The sequence below is a fragment of the Coenobita brevimanus genome, chromosome 73 (genome assembly GCF_032717465.1).
Source record: "Coenobita brevimanus isolate Jiangsu-jjx chromosome 73, ASM3271746v2, whole genome shotgun sequence".
Taxonomy (NCBI): Eukaryota; Metazoa; Arthropoda; class Malacostraca; order Decapoda; family Coenobitidae; genus Coenobita; species Coenobita brevimanus.
In genome coordinates, this window is record NC_137026.1 from 30739856 (window position 1) to 30759745 (window position 19890).

Sequence of the window (19890 nt, forward strand, 5' to 3'; positions counted from 1 at the left end):
GTTGATTTTCCTTCACTGATTTCCACTCGGCCAAGACACACTCAGCACCGATGCTCATCATTTCAGTGTCTCTTGTCGACTGCCACTACCCGTCTGGCAAGTGTCGACTGTTCTGCGGTTGAGTCCTGACGAAATCCCAACCTATGTATCAGGCTTCACCCCCACTTTTCTTTAAGCTGCGTTTGTTTCCAGAATCGTTCGTTTTATGAATCCAGTGTTTCATCTTGCTAAAAAGAAATTAAGAACAGGCCTTACATAAATGCAGTTTGTGTCTTGAATAACAGACACAGAATTAGGAGAACAGAAAGGTTTGTTTTAAAGACATAAATGTTTCTGAAAGAGCGTATGCGTCAAGCCGGGATTCTCTCTCAGGTAAAATGATTCGCCCACTAAAACACACACACACACACACACACACACACACACACACACACACACACACACGGACAAATACACATAAGTACGCAAAAAACAGAAAAGCAAATAGCTAACGAACAAATGCACGAAGACATACAAGCACACACAAAACACGCGCGAGCGAGCGCACACACACACACGGACAAATATATATAAGCAGGCCAAAACAAAGAAACAAAAAAGCAAATTGTTAACAAACCAATGCACGAGACATACACGTACACATAAAATCAACCAACACACACACACACACACACACACACACACACGGACAAATACTGTACATTTAAGCACGCAAAGAAAGCAAACAGTTAAACAAGTGGAGCCACACACGCACATACATAAAACCCACCCACCCACACACACACGGGAAATACATTTAAGTATTCAAAAAAGCAAACAGTTAAATACACACACACACACACACACACACACAAACGGACAAATACATGCAAGCACGCAAAAAAAGCAAATAATTAAACTGCACACACACACACACACACACCATATTTTAGAACACAGCCATCACTTCCGCCTTCCCGAATAAGTACAACTCCACCCGATAAAATCCAGCATCCATTTATAACGATTAATTCCATCAACTTTAACGATGCCAAAATATAGTCAGACTTGCATGACTTCCCATTAACACAATACTTTTGCACTGGCTGGTAATAAGGCTAATAATCCAGGAGGGTTGATCTGACTAGTAACCAAGGAGACTCACTCTTGAACTGGCTGGAAATAACGTTAATAATCCCCCTATTAATTCCGTTCTAACCCGACACAGATCCCTAACCCATTTAGTTCAGTTGATGACCACGTGTAGACGGGCTGGAGGATTGATTCGACTAGTAACCAAGGAGACTCATTCCTATCTCATAACTAAAGGTCATATGGTTAAACTTTTAACCGCAAAATGGAATGTAAACCTCTAATTCTTTATTGCCCTTTCCGAAACGCCTGTGGTTAGTAGGTACAGTTAGCCTGCATGCCACGTAACAGAGTGCAGTCAGCAAAAATACAAAAGGCTAAACAAACATCTGACTCACTTGCTTCAGAAACTGTCGTCAAAAATAGGGACCCTGCATTCCACTTAGCGGTTTAACGATAGCATACGACCATAAGGCAAGGCTCACCGAGTTCAATGCGACCACGAATCAATACTTAAGTGGCCCAGTTTCGTTCGATGACCTAAATACTGCCCTTGCTACCGTCTGATGATTTAACGCTGATACTTCGAAATGCAAAGGTTAGTTCCCTGTTTGTCTGTCTGTGTCTGTCTGTCTGTCTGTCTGTCTCTCTCTCCTGCTCACTGTAATTCCATGACACAGTTTGCATACATAAGCAACATTAGAGAATATCGAGGTGCCATTGTTGCGAAATGAACGAACTGGCAAGGAAAAGTGTAATAAACAGTGATAAATCGGACTGACACGACGACGACGACGACGACAATGATGATGATGATGACTGCTATGAAAGTGAAAATCTGGTTGATGATGATGATAACTACCACGAGTGAAAATCGGGTTACCATGGTGATGCTGATGTCGATGATGATACGAACGCTAAATAAACTTCCCTCGGAGCTAGTGCGATAACAGACCTATACTAGAAGGGGATTACTCTCATAGTTCAAGTCGCTTACTAGAATTCCGCTTAGTATCACCATTCTAACCCTCTTGACTTTGGAACCGTCTCTCAGCTGATGAAAACCGTCTATTATAAACCTTAATAATGTATCTAAGTAAGTCCAAGACTGTGAAAAAAGTCAATACCTTCACTTCAATAACGCAGCTTGTTCTAACTTTACTTATTAATATGAAGACGACTTTGTTCTAGACTGAATTCGAAATAGCATCCATTACCCCCTTCACAAACTGATTTATTTCTTTAAGCAGAATAAAATCATCGGAAGATAGTAAAAATTAAATCAGAAGTAAGCCATCGGACTGAAAAGGGTTAATTCTACGGGTTGTTATTTCTCCGTCTATTAGGATTTCTAACGAAATCATCTGTTGTCGGTCAGAAATTGTGCGTGGGATATTTTTACTGGAAAAGTTCATAATCCTGACAGTCCCTCGGCTGAATAAAATTGTCTGGCGTTAACATGAATTAAAAAAAAAAATTATGAGCTAGAGACAGACACTTTCAGGAACTGACACCGAAATCAACGGGCGGCTCCACTACCCGGTTACACAGACGACCCTCACCTCCTTCCCTCTCCCCTTAAAGGAAGATGTCATATTACAGGAGAGATGGACAATTTCAGCCTTCAGTCCACTGGGTTCACGATTCATTTACCTGGAGCCATCAAAACAAGTGCGTTCAGAGCAGCGAAAGAATACGCAAGCCTTGAATACTGCAAAAATTAAACACTACCTTATTCAGTAACACACATAAGAAATTAAGACCAACACAGAAAACATTTCCGCTGACAACAATAACAGTAAACACCAGGAGAATCACACACCAAAGACTAACACTTCTGATGAACCTGAAAAAATCTTACGTATTTCAGCGTAATCTCACTCTCTTAATCCCTCTACGGCTGAGGGATTTAATCAAGCTTAGAAACTATCTCTATTTTCTTTTCGCGCGACTTTAATCATCGTAGTGGACTTCTCATACTGGAGGGGTTAGTTAAAGCTTTCATCAACCCCTTCAATACGAGGCCTTATGTAAATTAAAAATGACTGAGGGTAGTAAGGAAAAAAAAAAATGATTACATCGAGAGATTTAAAAATGAGATATATTACTTTTGACACATAACATCATATTCCGTATATTAATAGCATGCACGAATTTCATCCAAAAGGGAAAGGGAAAAACGGTGTGTGTGTGTGTGTGTGTGTGTGTGTGTGTGTGTGTGTGTGTGTGTGTGTGTGTGTGTGTGTGTGTGTGTGTGTGTGTGTGTGTGTGTGTGTGCAACAATTAAGAAAAAAATAATAACTGGACTGAGATGTATACCACACTGCGAGAAGAGAAGCAAGAGGGCACGGAAGGAGAGAGAGAGAGAGAGAGAGAACAAGGAAAGTAAGCGTGAAATAGAGATAAGTATATAATCAAATACTAGTAAAGATAAATGGCTGGACTGAGATTAAACCAGACTGGATGAGAAGAAATGAACAAATAAGATACGAAGAGAGAGCAACTACATCTGGGAGCGGGGGTAAAAGAGATGGGTAAAATCCTAGAGAAGAGTAGGAAACTTTTGAGAAGAGAGAGTCCGTGAAAAACACATACACAAAGAGTCAAATACTGGTATAAGAAACAGCTGAACTGAGACATAAAACAAAGAGGAAACAGAAAAGAAAACGCAAAATACGAGACGAGGAACGAAAGAGCTGGCCTAACCCTGGAAGGAGATATAAAACAGGGAGAAAAGAGGTGTGAAGAGGACATAAGAGAGGAGGAATGAGAGCTGGCCTAACCCTGGGAGCAGCAGAGGTAAAAGAGATGGGGTAAAATCCAACAAGCGTTCCAACGAGGGTCGTGTTACGTGAGTGTGGCAGCATTACTGAGGGAGGGAGTCACGGCCCACGGCACGCAAACGGTTCTCACTATAACACTTGCCATGCCTACCACCTTTACTCCTCACTACAACACTTGATATGCCTACCACCTCAACACTTTACTCCTCACTACAACACTTGATATGCCTACCACCTGAACACTTTACTCCCTCCCACTACAACACTTGATATGCCTACCACCACAGCACTTTATTCCTCACTGCAACACTTGATATGCCTACCACCTCAACACTTTACTCCTCACTACAACACTTGATATGCCTACCACCTCAACACTTTACTCCCTCTCACTACAACACTTGACAGGCCTACCACAACACTTACTCCTTCTCACTACAACACTTGACATGCCTACCACCACAACACTTTACTCCCTCTCACTACAACACTTGACATGCCTACCACCACAACACTTTACTCCCTCTCAATACAACACTTGACATGTTTACTACCTAAACACTTTACTCCCTCTCACTGTAACACCTGACATGCCGACCACCTCAACACTTTAGCCGTACTTAGCTTACTCATCCTAACATCCGACGATTGTGCTCAAGTGAATGAAACCTAGCACTTCAAGGTTTAACACTACCTGGCCATCAAATTACCCAAAACTAACACTTAACTCCTTGAAGGGCTGTTTAAAATGGTCTGGCATTTACCATAGAAAACAAAGTGGCTCTAGACCGAAGGCGTTAACCCCCTTCAACAGAATGACGTTTATTTTACTTTCACCACCGCACGTTTCAATTTAGGGATGACCTCTGATACTGAAGGAATTAACTAAGACACACGGCCACCACCTTACCTGTCGGACGCCACCTGGGGACGCAAGTTGTATAAGCCAGGTGATACAGGAGGGCGACACATACACAGACACACAGGAAGGCGAGGGACGGCAAGATGGGGGCGTGAGGTGAGAGACGGGAAACGTAGGGTGACAGGAGAGGGTCCAGGGGCGGCAGCATGGCACAGCGTCAGTAGTGAGGCGCCCCTTGTGCCTCCTGCCACCCACTCACCCATCCTTGATCACCGGTGTAGGGTGTCAGGGGCTCAGGCTGGTTTTGGGGCCAAGAACTCGCTCGCTGGGAAAGCCGATATAAAGAACCAATACAACAGGTCCACCACTGGCTCCACCAAGTCCAGTGTAATTCCAGCCTTGCATTCTCCTTCCTTGTCCCACTCCTTAATTTCCTTCCGGTTTCCTGCTTCCAATTGGGACCCGTGAGGCAATTACATAAGCTCGTCCTTGGGTTTGGGTTCAAGGGGACATCGAGGCATTAGAACGTCTAAAATCCTACAACTCCTTCAGGATCGTGAAACCCATATTACATATTTTATTCTACTTTAAAGGCAGGGGGTATGTAAGTGACGGGGTTAGAAACATCTTAATTAGCTCTTTATAGAACCACGGTCCTTAGTTTAGGGTTTCATTTGTGTTCATTTTTTTATTGCCATCGCCAACCTACCCCATTTTTTGTTCTCAATCAAGACTGGACATCTCACAGTGAAAGGGTTACGAGGTAAAAGGCTGACCTACCACCCCTACTACCTTAATAATCCTTCTATCTACGGTATGTGAGTGAGTCTGAAGGTGTGAAAGGAATGGAAAGTAAAAAAGAATTCAGCTGGATATAATAAATGAACCATGGGAATGCGAGTTTTTTTTTTTTTTTTTTTTTTTTTAATAACAGAACGGAGGAAGGAAAAACAAATGGAGAAAAAAAAATAATGCGAGGTTATACAAGTTGCAGAGGAAAAGACAGTGACAGAAGGATGATGTATGTACGAAGAAGCATATCAATAGGCTCATCCTCTCTCTCCCTCTCTGTTAACGGTATGGCTCTAGCATCTGAGAAGACCATCTTGAGACGAAAAAAAATTATGCTTGTGGATGGTTTTTGCCTGCGAGGGGGCGGCCAGAAATTCGATAGCAAGAATGAGTTGAGTTCTGATACCTCTGTGCTTTCCCTTTCCTGATTCTGGATATCATTTTCACACCTCATTGTCTGTGGTAAATAAAGTAGGGATGAACAAGATAATGGCTTTCCACTAAAAAGTTTTATATGATTATTTGCTACCAGTTCTCAACACATAAATACCTTTACATACCCCAGACAAAACTGTGTGTGTGTGTGTGTGTGTGTGTGTGTGTGTGTGTGTGTGTGTGTGTGTGTGTGTGTGTGTGTGTGTGTGTGTGTGTGTGTGTGTGTGTGTGTGTGTGTGTGTGTGTGTGTGTGTGTGTGTGTGTGTGTGTGTGTGTGTGTGTGTGTGTGTGTGTGTGTGTGTGTGTGTGTGTGTGTGTGTGTGTGTGTGTGTGTGTGTGTGTGTGTGTGTGTGTGTGTGTGTGTGTGTGTGTGTGTGTGTGTGTGTGTGTGTGTGTGTGTGTGTGTGTGTGTGTGTGTGTGTGTGTGTGTGTGTGTGTGTGTGTGTGTGTGTGTGTGTGTGTGTGTGTGTGTGTGTGTGTGTGTGTGTGTGTGTGTGTGTGTGTGTGTGTGTGTGTGTGTGTGTGTGTGTGTGTGTGTGTGTGTGTGTGTGTGTGTGTGTGTGTGTGTGTGTGTGTGTGTGTGTGTGTGTGTGTGTGTGTGTGTGTGTGTGTGTGTGTGTGTGTGTGTGTGTGTGTGTGTGTGTGTGTGTGTGTGTGTGTGTGTGTGTGTGTGTGTGTGTGTGTGTGTGTGTGTGTGTGTGTGTGTGTGTGTGTGTGTGTGTGTGTGTGTGTGTGTGTGTGTGTGTGTGTGTGTGTGTGTGTGTGTGTGTGTGTGTGTGTGTGTGCGTGCGTGCGCGCGCGGGCTCAAACGAGATCATCAGAAACCCAACACCAACACAACTATTCCTGACACGTGTACAGACTGAAAGAACGGTAAGAAATGTTTGGTTACGATGACAATTACAAGAGCAGAGTGAGCAGAGTGAAGGGTGAGGGACAATGAAATGTCAAAGTGCAATATGAGTGTGAAAGAAGGGGGAGAGTGAGTGAAGAAGACAGAGCTTTAAGTGAAGGGATACAGTAGCGTGACAAAGGTGAAACTGATATGAAAGAGTGACAACAGTGAGGTAAAGAGAGTGAATAGCGCCAAATTCGAGTGCAGAGTGAAAAGAGTGAAAGCCAAGTCAGGAGAGTGAAGGGATGAGACTGGAGTGAAGATGATAAAATGATGTGAACAGTGCACGGGGTGAAAATGGAGAGACAGGTTGAAAGTGGTGTGAGGGTAACAGCAGTGTGAAGAGTAAATGTAGCAAGAATGATAAGTGAGAAAGGAGAATGGCAATGGTGTACGAGTGACAACAGTGTGAAAAGTAATATTAAAGTGACCTAAAAGAGTGAAAAATTGGCTGCAAAATAAGCCAGGTTAAAAATGCGACTTCAGAGTGACACAGGGAGCGAAGGGTGAGTATGTAATGTGACTAAGGTATAAGTGTGTCAGCAGAGTGCAGGGTGAAGGCTTGGGAAGATGAGACTGGAAAATCTGCTGTTTCTTTGGCCCCAGGATCATCTCGGCGTGAACCCAGTGGACTATAGGCTGTTGTCCCCTCCTGCAGTCCACCATTCTCTTTTTGGTGCTACAGGAGGGGGTTGAGGGATGTTTGTATAACCAGGCTGAAGCGCTGACCAGTTACATCTGCGCCACCACGTGAAGGCGTCCCTCTCCAACACCGACGGATGAGTAGAGAGATGAAAGGGGGGTAAGAGTGTGCGTAGAATGCAGAGTGAGATGGTGCACAATAGAGTAAGAGTGAATAAAGAGTGTGTGAGTAAGCAGAGTGGGAAGGAAGAGGAGGAGAGGTGTACGGGTGCTGGTGAAGGGTGATACCTGATGTGTGAGTGGACGTCAGAGTGAAGTTATGGTGGAATTAGAGTGCATGGAGTGTGGGAGTGAATAGAGTGCAAGAGTGAGAGTATACAGGTAGAACAGTGATACAGTAGAGTGAGGTGTGGATGAGTGAGAATGCAAGGTAAGGCAGGAAAGAGTGGAGGTGAGGAATGTAGTGAAGGGTAAGAGTGAAAATTTGTGTGTGTGTGTGTGTGTGTGTAACAGAGAGAGAGAGAGAGAGAGAGAGAGAGAGAGAGGGGGGGGGGTATTAACCACAAGGGAAGGGGCACTTGTGGTCTGTTACGTCATTCATCTGCCTCACCTGATACCCCTTCTCTCTCTCTCTCTCATTCCTCCACTTTACAACTTCTATGTTCGTCATACAGTTCTATCCTACCAACTCCCTCGTCCCTAACCTGATTTCCTCTTCTTGGCCACATTTCTCTTCTTCCCTATATTTACCTTTCCCTTCCTCTCCCCCACCACTGTTCCACTTCGTCCCTCTTCCCCTTTTCCTTCATTCTTATCCTTTACCTTCACCCTTCAAGTCTAATCTGACACACATCTCCCTCTCTCTCTCATTCCATAACCCCTTTCCTCTCCCCCTCTTCCTCTACTTCTTTCCTCTTCTCTCTCTATACCGTCCCTCCCTTGCCCCCACAGTCCCTCTTACCTCTTCCTCTATGTTCCAATATTCCTTCCCTCTCCCTTCTTCCCACCTCCCTCCTCTCCCTCCAACTCCATTTCTTCATTTCTCCACAGTCCTCCTTACCTTACTCATCTTCCTCTACTTCCTCTCCTCCCTCTTCCCATCCCCTTCCTCCCCTCTCATCTCTACATCTAACCCTTCCTTCTCCATTCTCCTCCGGTGCCCATGCTCTCCAAGCCTCTTCTCTTAACCTCAGAGACACGTGCCTTGCATCATCTACCACAATGCTCTCTCTCTCTCTCTCTCTCTCTCTCTATGTATGTAGGTATGCAAGTACTGTATGTTGCCGACGCGTGTATGAAGATGTACAGTATATTAAGCAGCCCTAGCATGTAATCAATATGGACAGTAGTCATTAGCGGCCAAGTTGTGACATGCAGAGATGTGTGTGGCACCTACGAAGACCGCTGTGGCTTTGGGAACGGATTGTCAAGCCTAGGCCATTGTCCGATACATACATACATACATATTTATACATACACACACATATACGAGTACATACATTTATACATACCTGCATATACATACAATCATACATACACTTACATACATTTACGAATAAATATATGTATACACACATACATATACATATATAGAGTATACATACATATAAACATAAATAACAATATCATAAGCTTAACAGTTACATTCCTAGTCCACTAACTTAAAAACTTCTCTGGCACTCCTGCCCTGCTGGGTGTTGCTTCTACCAATTTTCCTGTATGGCTGACTGCTTGAGAGTCTGGAGGGTGTGAAAGAGCCTTCAGTTTAGTTATCCTGTTCTTAAACTTTCGTAATTGTTTAGCTTCTCTTATTAAAAACAATCATTCTATTTACTATACACCCCCCCCCCCCACCCGGACAGGTGACGTCTTTTTCAGGCTATTTTTGCTGTAACCAAGCTGTATTGTTCAGCTTAGGAGAGTACCCTGGTTAAGAGTACAAAGGAAAGCAAACAGCAACAAACTTACTGGTCCTTTCGTGGCTGTTTGGTATAGGGGAGGGTATAAATAAGAAAGCTATTCTGTCAGTATTTTATCAGCTAGAGACAAGGCTAGAAAAGCGAGAAGGCTCCTCCCCCGCCACCCACTCACCACAAAGGTCGTATCAAACCTCCTCAGCTCCTTCACAGCTAAAAAAAAAAATCACCTGAAGATGTCAAAAATACCATTAAAAGTCGCCGTAGTGAAAGGGTTAATGTTCGACCACCCAGAAGGAGCAGCCGGGTTTCTCTCTCTCTCTCTCTCTCTCTCCACGTGTCCACTTCATTCGACACCCACAGCTTCCATGACAGGTAATGAAATCTCACCTCACCTGTACGCTTGTTAATTAACGCCATCGAGTACGTTATTTTTACTTCACTTTTTTTTTTTTACTCCAAAGGATTATATAAAACACAAGATACACCCCTGAACATGCAGAGAGAATGCAGAGTGAGAGATTGACTAGGAGAGTGTACAAGTGAGGGGGAGGGGGAGACCGAGGATGAGATAGAGGGATGGGGTGTACATGTATATGCGTGTATGTGAATGAGGTGGAGAGGAAGACCGAGGATGAGATGAAGGATGGGGGTGAGATGTAGATGAGGGAGGAACGAATTGGAGAACGGACAGCCTGATGGTATAGGGCAGGATGACATGGTGGCGATTCGTCTGTGGCCACCCTTTCGGGATTAAGATGTCTGGCTATAGTTAAGATAAAAAAACGGATAGATAAGCTTATAGACTGATAGACAAACTTGTCGAGCTGGAAGGGTCAGATACAGCTACTACTCTTTCTTGAGGACATCAGCTTAAACGAGTTGGGTTGTTAAAGACCTGTCCTTAAACAATATTATCATAAAACTCGGTATCTTTTAAAGGTCAAGATATGTCGATTCAGGTACTTCAGGGCTGGAAGGGGTGGGTGAAGAGGAGTATGCGGCTTTATATATTTATTTAAAGCATCCGACATGAGGTATAGTTTTAACAATCCGTTTCCTTAAGTTCAGCGGTACTCCAAAGTGCCACACACCTCCACGTGCGAGAAGCTTAAGAACATACGATGCTAGGATCAGTTGGTTCATGCTACGAAGCTCCTAGAAGAGTAATTAAACTACTAGAAAGAGACAAGGCAAGCTACGACGATTATGGGTGGCGGAGGATAACTGGGGAAGTGTGCCACGTGAAAATACACATTACGAGTATAAGTCCGCCAGTTAAGATAATTACTTTTATGATAGATCACCACACTAAGCATATTCTGGTTCAGTGCGTGGAGAGGAGAATGCTGGAAAATGGGTGAATGGGAGGAGACATAAAAACAGAGGTATGGCATCTTGGTAGCACAGCGGAAGGGGGCTGGTAGGACACCCACATTAGGGGTGGAAGGAGGGAGAAAGGTAAACTGTTGGACACTAGAAGGAGAGAATTTGGTAGGACACTGGAAGGACGGAAGTAGGATGGGGAGTTGGAAGGATAATGAAGGGAGACAGGAGGATAAAGGACACTAGGTGGAGAGAAATATCGTACTGGTAGGACATCTGAAGACAGGAGGAAGGAAGAGAAGTGGGAGGATACTGGTTAGAGGATCGAGGGAGAAAGGGGCGTTGGTAGGACACTGGGGAAATTATACTGTGAAGATGGGTGCTTCTGGTAGACCTGAAAGGTGAGTCCAAGGTGGGGGACCAAAAAAATGAGTATTGAAGGCCGAAAGGAATGGATGAAATTCACTAATGATGGTGCAGGGTTGCATGGAACGAGGGGGCGGCGGTGGTTGAATCGGTAGAGAGGTGGCCTGGCCTGCAGTCCTAATGGAAACAGGTTCAAATCCCGGCTGGAACATGGAACAGTTTAAGGATTTGAATTATTTAAAAGGAAGACTTCACTGACCTACCAGAAGACCCGGCGACATGCCATAAAAATACCTCCGCAAATACCAATTGTCCTGCATGAGACATCCCTAGCATGTATTCAATATGGACGGTGGGTGTTAGCGCCTAAGTGGTGACATGTGGTGTATGGTATGAAGGAGGACTACTGGGCCCTGAGAACGGGCTGTGATGGCTTGGCCCAAAGTCGGACGCACAAAAAATAATTAATATATGAATACAAAAAAAAAAAAAAAATACAGGGCGCTGTGAAGGGGTTGCACTGACGATGAATGGGTTAACTGTTAATTTCTAGAGTTCGGTGTGTGTGTGGGGAGGGGGATTAGAAATAAGAGGTGTGGATGTAGGCGAGACGGGAGGACAGGTGGAATGTGGGTGGGTTCCTGGTCAGGGTGAGGGTAATACATCCTGTGAAAATGGGCGATGTGGGTTGGCCAGTACGAGCATGGCGACTCTCTCTCTCAAGTTTTCACCAGAAAGATAAAAAAGAACAAGACTGACTGGAAATGGAAATCAACCGCCCACCTGGGTCGGATTTCTTTTCAGTTCCAGTGACCTTGATTTCTCAACGATGACATGCACCTTCAAACATACCCTAGATACAACACCCACCAACTTAATAAATAAATAAATAAAATGATTGAATAAAGCGTTTCTAGGACCAAGTTTTCAGTAATTACAGCCCGAATAGTGACGATACTAAACTCTGTTTTCTTTAACTTGGCGTAAAATTGCCATCTAACCATTTTCAGAATTGTGCTATAAGAAGAGATTAGCACTAACATAGACTATGGGGCTAGTAACGAAGAGGTGCTATGGAAAGGATATGAGTCACAGGCCAGTAGATTATGGACAGTCACGACCAAAACCATTACCTACCCATTACGTAAGGGGTGAAAAAATAACAATTACCAATAAAATCAACATCATTAACATCAACAACACACAAAGTAAACACAAGCTTCTCTCATAACAAATAACATCAAAACAATAACAAAACAAAAAAAGTAAACGTAAAAAAAAGACAGCAACATCATTATCATCAATAACAACAACAAACAATAACAACATAAACACGCGCCACTCATATACCTTGCGTCATAGAAAGGATGGAGCAGGGACTTAAAAAATTCAATAAATAAACATGAGACAACTAGAAGGGTCGGGCTTGGTGTGGAATGTGATCCCTTTGGGCCAGAGTACGGCGTCTTGGTAGCACCGTGGATGGGGGTTGGTTAGGAGAGTGGCGGGGGGATGGTAGGACAGTGGATAAGAGTTGGTTGCACAATCAAAGGGGGTTGGTAGGACACATATTGGAGGCAGCAAGGGAGGGAGAAAGTACCTTGTAAGACACTAGAGCAGTGTTCTTGAAGTTGTGCCTCAATACCCCAAGGAGGTATCAAAATGAGTTCTTGGGGGTATCCAGAAAGGCATCTTGAAAAAACTGAACACTTTCTTGTATGCGAGACTGGGTTCTCCGTGCTGTTATACATAAAAACAAAGCACAGTCGTTTTACAGGAAAATGGACGTGAAAGGAGTAATGATATTAGAGAAGGGGTGTCAGGTTGACATGATGTTGAACTTGGGGGTATCGGGGCTAAAAAAAATCTGAGAACCACTGGACTAGAAGATGAGAATTTGGTAGGATACTGAAAGGAAAGAGGGAGAATGGGAGGTAGATAGGACATGAGAGAGATAGAAGAATGAAAGACACAGGATAACGAAGGACATTAAGAGGAGGGAGGAAGAGTATTGGTAGGACATCTGAAGAAAGGCGGATGGAAGAGAAGTGGAAGGACATAGGTCAGAGGGTCGAGGGATGTTGGCAGGACACTGAAAGAGAGATGGGACGAAGGAAGGACACTAGAATAGGAAGGAAAGAGGGAGAAAAGAGTCAAGACGGAGGAGAGAGAGGAAAGGGAGAAATGAGGGAAAGGGGGAAAAGTGAAGAGAGGGAGGAAAGAGGGGAGAGATGGAGGAGAGGTTGAACATAAGGAGAGACCCAGATGTGGTAGGACACATTAAAAATTCGCTTACATGAGACAACTAGATGGGTCAGGCTTGGTGTGCAATGTGATCCCGTGAGCCGTCTTGTTGTGGTAGGAGACATAAAAACACCAGAGTACGGCGTCTTGGCAGCACAGGTGAAGGGAGTTGGTGGCAAATTTGAAGGACGAAAGAGAGTTGGTGACACGAAAGATGGGGGGGGGGGGGGGGGTTGGCAGGACACTAGGATTGGAATGACGGAGGGGGTTGGTAGGACACTGGAATGACGGAGGGGGTTGGCAGGACATTGGACGGATGAATGGGGGGATGGAAGGCCAGTGGAAGGACGAAGGGGGGGGGGGGGGCCTGGTAGAAAGGAAAGGAGGGGTTGGCAGGACATTGGAAAGACGAAAAAGGCTGGTAAGACACTGGAAGGACGAAAAAGGCTGGTAGGACACTGGAAGGACGAAGGGAGTTGGTAGGACAATTACAGGGAACGCGGAATATGACATACTGTAAGGAGGAATTGATGGAAGGACAATGGAAAAATGAGGCGATAGCAGCACACTGGAAGGATGAACGGAATTGGTAGGACACAGAGAGATAGTTGGTAGGATACTAAACAGAAAGCTGGTAGGACTGGAATTACGGGAGAGAGAGAGAGGGGGGGGGGCAGGTGTACGTTACATAATGGTACACAGAGAAAGGAGGGAAGGACTAATAAGGGCAATGGCAGGGAAAGGAGAAGGGACTGTTCACTGAATGCAGGTGGGGTGGAGTGATTTGTGTATTGGCGGTGGGGAAAGGAGGAGAGTTGGTTTGTGAATGAGGGAAGGAAGGAAGGAAAGGAGGGATGGAAGCAGGTAACGGAGGAAGGGAAGGCAGTAAAGGAGGAAAGGAAGGAAGTAAAGGAGGAAAGGAGGAAAAGAAGGAAGGAAGGAAGGAAGGATGGGAAGGGATGGGGCAGAACAAAGGCAGTGGGGAGGGCAGGTGAAAACTGGTCATCTACTGTAGTTCTCGGTCGTCTCAAGTTCCATTTTTTTTTCTTTTTACCTCTTCAAAATGGCGTTCTTTCATTTCTTACATCGTCACACAACATAAATCCCTTAAGTAAGATCTCTCGAATGAAGAGCCACACCCTGGACTCAACAAAACCACCTGACGCTAATCGGAGTACAGTAAGTATGACAACACTCCTCAAACATCCTACCGTCAGACATGGGGTTATAGTAATAGGTAATAGTAGTAGATCACAAATTCCTAGCTGTAAGAGCAATAGGAACAGTAACAGAAGGCAAAGTAACAGATAATTGTGTATTACTTTCCTATTACAGATACTTCTTTAGTTTTACGTGCCAACAAAATAAATTATGTATGCATTGTCAACCTACTGACAATTATTTAAGACAGTACTATCATGGCAAATGCATTTCCTACAACAATAAGGTAATACGGTTTCTCATTAACAATATACTGTTCTTGAAATTATAGTGAAACAATTATCATTACTGGTTACCACTTCTCACCTTGGTTACCTGTTGGTAGTGTTAGTGTGACATTTTTCCAAATATGTAGTGTAGCGTTTTTCCTTCAAAAATGTTAAATACAGCATTATATACACAAAAACTTGAACTTAGCGGAACTCCTTTAATTTGTGAAATATGAACTCGATGTTTCCGAGAATTTACATATGGCAAATTTTTCTCAGTAAAATATAATACAGCACCTCACTGGCCATATACAGTCCCTGAAATTGTTGTGATCTGCCTGAAAAAAATATCAATACTAGTTACCATAGTCAAGTAAAATAGCCTTGTCACCGTGGTTACCTGTTGGCTGCTCTCCATGCTGCAGGTACACCACAGAGACCGTGCAGAATGGACAGTGGGCCAACCGGCCATCAGATGATCTAGACATACTTGTGCATTCCGTGAAACAGCCTCCCAACGAAAATGAAAATTATAACCTTTTTCAATTTAATCAACTATGGTTATCGGTAATATATTAAAACAATAGCAATACTAATACATGACCAAGTAATAGGGACAGTAAGAGATGGCCACTAAAGTAATAACAGTAATATAATAAGAGAACAATTGAAAGTAATAGTAATACTAACCGAAACCCAGTAATAGAAACCAAATCTGGTGTGTGTCGGGGGGAGGGAGAGAAAACTGATAAAGTAAGTCAAGAACGAAAGTAAACGGTAAAAAGGGGGGACGCAAGAAAAGACACAGAAAAGAAAGAACTGATGGAATGAAAATAAGAGAAATGTGAAGGAAGAAAAGTAAGAGAGAAAAGAAAGAAGAAAGTATGAAAGGCAACCGCTAAGAGAGCAAGAAAGAACGAAGAGAGAGAAGGAAGAAAATGAAATGAAGTGATGAAAGGGAAAGAGAGAGAAATGGGAAAAAAATACAAAGAAAACCAAGGAAACACATACCAGGCTTTCTTATATTACGAAGGAGGTAAAATGGGCAGGAAAGGGGAAGAGGAAGAGGAAGGAAACTCGGGTGGGAGAGTACAAAGGAAGAATGTAAGCGCGAGGCAGGAATGAGTAAGGGAGAGGAAGGGAGGGGAGAGGGTGTGTGAATGTGAGGCTGAGAGAAATGAGGAAACAACCAGGGGATGTGAGGGAAGAGAAGTCTAGGAATTGGGGAAAGGGAGGTAAGGGAAGGGAAGCGAAGGGAGGGGAGGGGAAAAGCTCCTGAGGGAAGAAAGAGGGATATACAAGAGAGGGCCTACCTAAGGAGGGGATAAAGTTAGTCTCGGAGGGTAGAAGAACAGCCTAGAGGAAGGATGAGGGACACAGCTTGGTGGGAAGGGCTGCTGCAGAGAGGAGGCGGGGAAGGCTGTATCTATGAAGGAAGGAAGAGTCTTGTCTGGAGGGGGAGGGAGGCTGATATGGGAGAGAAGTTTCGTAGGGTCGGACTAGGGGGAGGGAGGAGAGAGGGGCAGACAAGAAGGCAAGGGGCAGCACTGGGAGGGGGTGGGGGGACAGCCTAGGTAGCCGGGAAAAAAAGGATGGAGGAGGGAAGGGAAACCTGGTAAGGAGTGCAGCCGAAAGGAGGAGGAGGAGGAGGAATACATCTGAAGAGAAGGGGGGAGGGGAGTAAATCTGGGGGAAGTGAGTGTGTGAAGAGGTAGGAGAACGTGGGGGACGGAGGGGGAGATAGAGAACTGGATGCGTGTATTGGGGGTTTGGGAGCTGGGGGTGTAGGGAGGCGGTGTGGGGGACGGGTGCCTATTGAAGAGATGCAGGCGGGGACGGGGAAGGATTGTCAAAGTGGAAGGTACTGACTTAAAGCTGAAGGCTACACGTAAAAACTTAGTACCAGCATGTCTTGTTTTAGTCTGTCCTGTTTAATCTTCAAGGCGATTTTATTCAACTCACGATAGATTTACAGAACTGAAGGGGTTGGACATAGCTTCATCAACCCCTCAACTGCGAGTTCTGAATAAAATCGTCCAGTGATAGCAACAAAAACAGAAGAATGTCCTAGGGGTAATGAAATTCAAGCTGACGACTTCCTTTAACACTCTGAGTGTGGGCACTTTGTTTTCCTTTATTCTACTTACTCCCAGACAATTTTAACAGTTCCGGGGAGCTATCAGTGTAATTTTTAAGCCGTTCAACTGGTCCATCCTTCGCTGAATAAAATCGTATAAATATAAATGGGATATGATGACGAACGCATTTACCAGGATCGCCCCTTGTTTTTTACTTTCCAGGGCCAGACGATTTTACTAGGCTACATGGTGAATGCTGACAGTAGAGAGGCTGACATTTGACCAAGAATAATAGTAGGGAAAGCTTAAAAAATAAAAAAATAAAAAAAAAAATAAAGAAGCGAGAGAGGATAACAAAGAAACGGATAAGGCAAGCAAAACTGAAAATAACAAAGAAACGGACAAGGCAAGCAAAACTGAAAATATCAGAGACAGAATGTAAGGCTTGTGAGAAAAACATAAAAGAAACTAAAGGATTATAACAAAACATACGGGATATTGGAGTCACAAACACACACACAAAGGAAGCAAGGAAGTGAGACATGTAACAATGATAAAAATAAGAAAAAGTGAGGCCTAGGAGTGTGTGAAAAACATGAGAAAAATTGGAAAGACAGGACCCTAAAAAGATAGGATATAAAAGACGTGAGAGTACACACACACACACACACACACACGGACACAAAGGAAGCGGGGAAATGCAACATGTAACAATGAGAAAAACCAAGAAAAATGAGGATCTAGTCTGAAGAGATACATATGTGAGGGCATATCAAAGAAAGTTTATGAATGAGCCATATAAAGAAAAAAAAAATGAGATAGTGACCCACAGAACCCAGAAAAACAAAGAAAATGATGGATGAAAGAGCAAAAACACAGTGGGAGAAGAGAGAAAATAAAAGGAGGCATACGTGTGAAAAAGGTGAGGAAGTGAGATGAGAAAAAATAAATGCATGAGACAGTAGGAATGAAAGATACACCAACAAAGGAAGCAAGGTTTGGATGTGAAATAATGACAAAGAAAGTGTGACATGGAAGTACAAGGGGAGGACAGGAAAGGCTCAATATGATGGTAAACACAAAGTAAACAGTCAAACATAAACAAAAGCACGTGTACTGAACAAAAAATAAACTTCGTAACCTAAGCACCTGACAACAAAGAACCCCAACTCTAAGTACAATAACAAAAACTACCTTTCCACCCAACGTAACCATCTCTGAAAACCACAAGAACATCACAAAACTCTCCATCACACGTCACTGCTTCTCAATATATACGAAAAATAATAATAATGATTTTCTAAATTACGAGAGTTGGCCCTGCTCTTCCGCTGGCATCACACGCGTTCTCTCTCAAGGCACTATTGTTTTCTTTACTCACCATTTTCTTCTACGCGACTTATCAGGGTAGACTTAACACTCGGACTCTTACCTGGAATAAAAAGGAACATCTGGTTACTTAATATCACTACTAGCAACAAATAATAGGCCACTCAAATTAAGTACATGCATCTGTAAGCTGTAACTGCCTCCACAGTTTATATACTGCTGAGAAACTATAGAGATCTTTATCAAAACCAAAGATTATGTATGGATCAACTGACTTTCGAATAGGGGTAGGGGGGAGATTACAGCCTTCACTAGTCCCTTGAATGCTAGACGATTTTCACATGATCTAACAAAACATCTGGAGGTAGCAAAGAATTATTATGGTGCAAAGGACACAAATCTTAACATAAATCCATCCATCCATCATCCAATCCTATGTTGCCCCATGAGAAGCTTAATAAAACGGTACAAACTGTTGAATCACTTGGCTGTCAAAATATACGCATCTACTCCTCATAAAAGTATACTAATACGAACAATACACAAATACAAATAGAATAACAAGTAATTCTTTCAAAAAACAAAATTAAAAAAAAAAACAAGTATGCAGCACCAAACAAAATGGGATTCACGTTCACAGAGGCGTTACTCCATGGGATATTACATCAGATCTACAGACTTTATATACCACGAAATTAACAAAAACCAATAACTGCTACTAACCCCTTTGTACCACCACGCAAATTTTCTATTATTATTGCCAACTGATGTGATTCACCTTAACTTATTTTTTAATGAAAGTGGTTGATATAGCCTTCATTAACTCTACCACTTTTACCCTTTAAAAATCAACAAAATCGTCTGGCAGCAAGAAGAAAAAAAAAATCCGTCCAAAAAAATCCATTCCGATCGAAAATATAAGGAAAAAATTGTAGTTCTATTCACCTTACGACAAACGATAGTACCAAGCTCGCATACTCTCGCCACACACACACACACACACACACGTCCTAGAGGGTAAGACCACCATCATAATTAGTAACAATAAATAATAATATCCATAAACCTGTTCCCTCAAAAATAAAATCCATATTGTCAATTCGCCAGGTTGAAACAACAGATTAGGTTCAACTGTTGGGCCCGTTACTCAATGTGCAACAATAGCAATAGCAGATGTCTAAGTCTGTACGTGTCCGCAACTGTATCTGCCTCCACACACACACACACACACACACGGATACTCATGCCAACTTATATAATTTACGCCGCTGATAGAATTTTACGCACAAAAATATAACCTAATTTATCTTACACACACACACACACACACACACACAATCTATTCTCGTCCAGCTAAGGCTCCCTAACACCTGCTCCTAACCAGCTTACTTCTGCATATGGTTCTTAATACTCTTCTCTTTGGCAACTGTATAAATTATAAAGCTAGAAATGCAACAAATGACACCTCAAAAAATATTATGGTGCAAAAGGCAAGACAAATCGCTAAGGAGTAGTTGTTAACCCCACGAGGCGCCACCACACCACACCGTAATGCGCAACAGAGCCAAACCATCTACGTCACTCTAAATACGTCGACCATTAATCTTCACTACTTTTTTCTTAGCATTCCTCTAACTAAAAATAATTGTGTGTGTGTGTGTGTGTGTGTGTAAAACTTCTTCAGTGCTTTTTCTTTTTCTTTTTACTTCAACGCCAAGAAG

At 43.2% G+C, this 19890-nt stretch overlaps 1 protein-coding gene across 4 annotated transcripts in view; it reads right to left on the reverse strand.

The window, feature by feature from the left end:
* The window catches only part of LOC145407459 (uncharacterized), a 564352-nt gene that overhangs the window by 442593 nt on the left and 101869 nt on the right, over positions 1 to 19890 (reverse strand). The window lies entirely within an intron of this gene.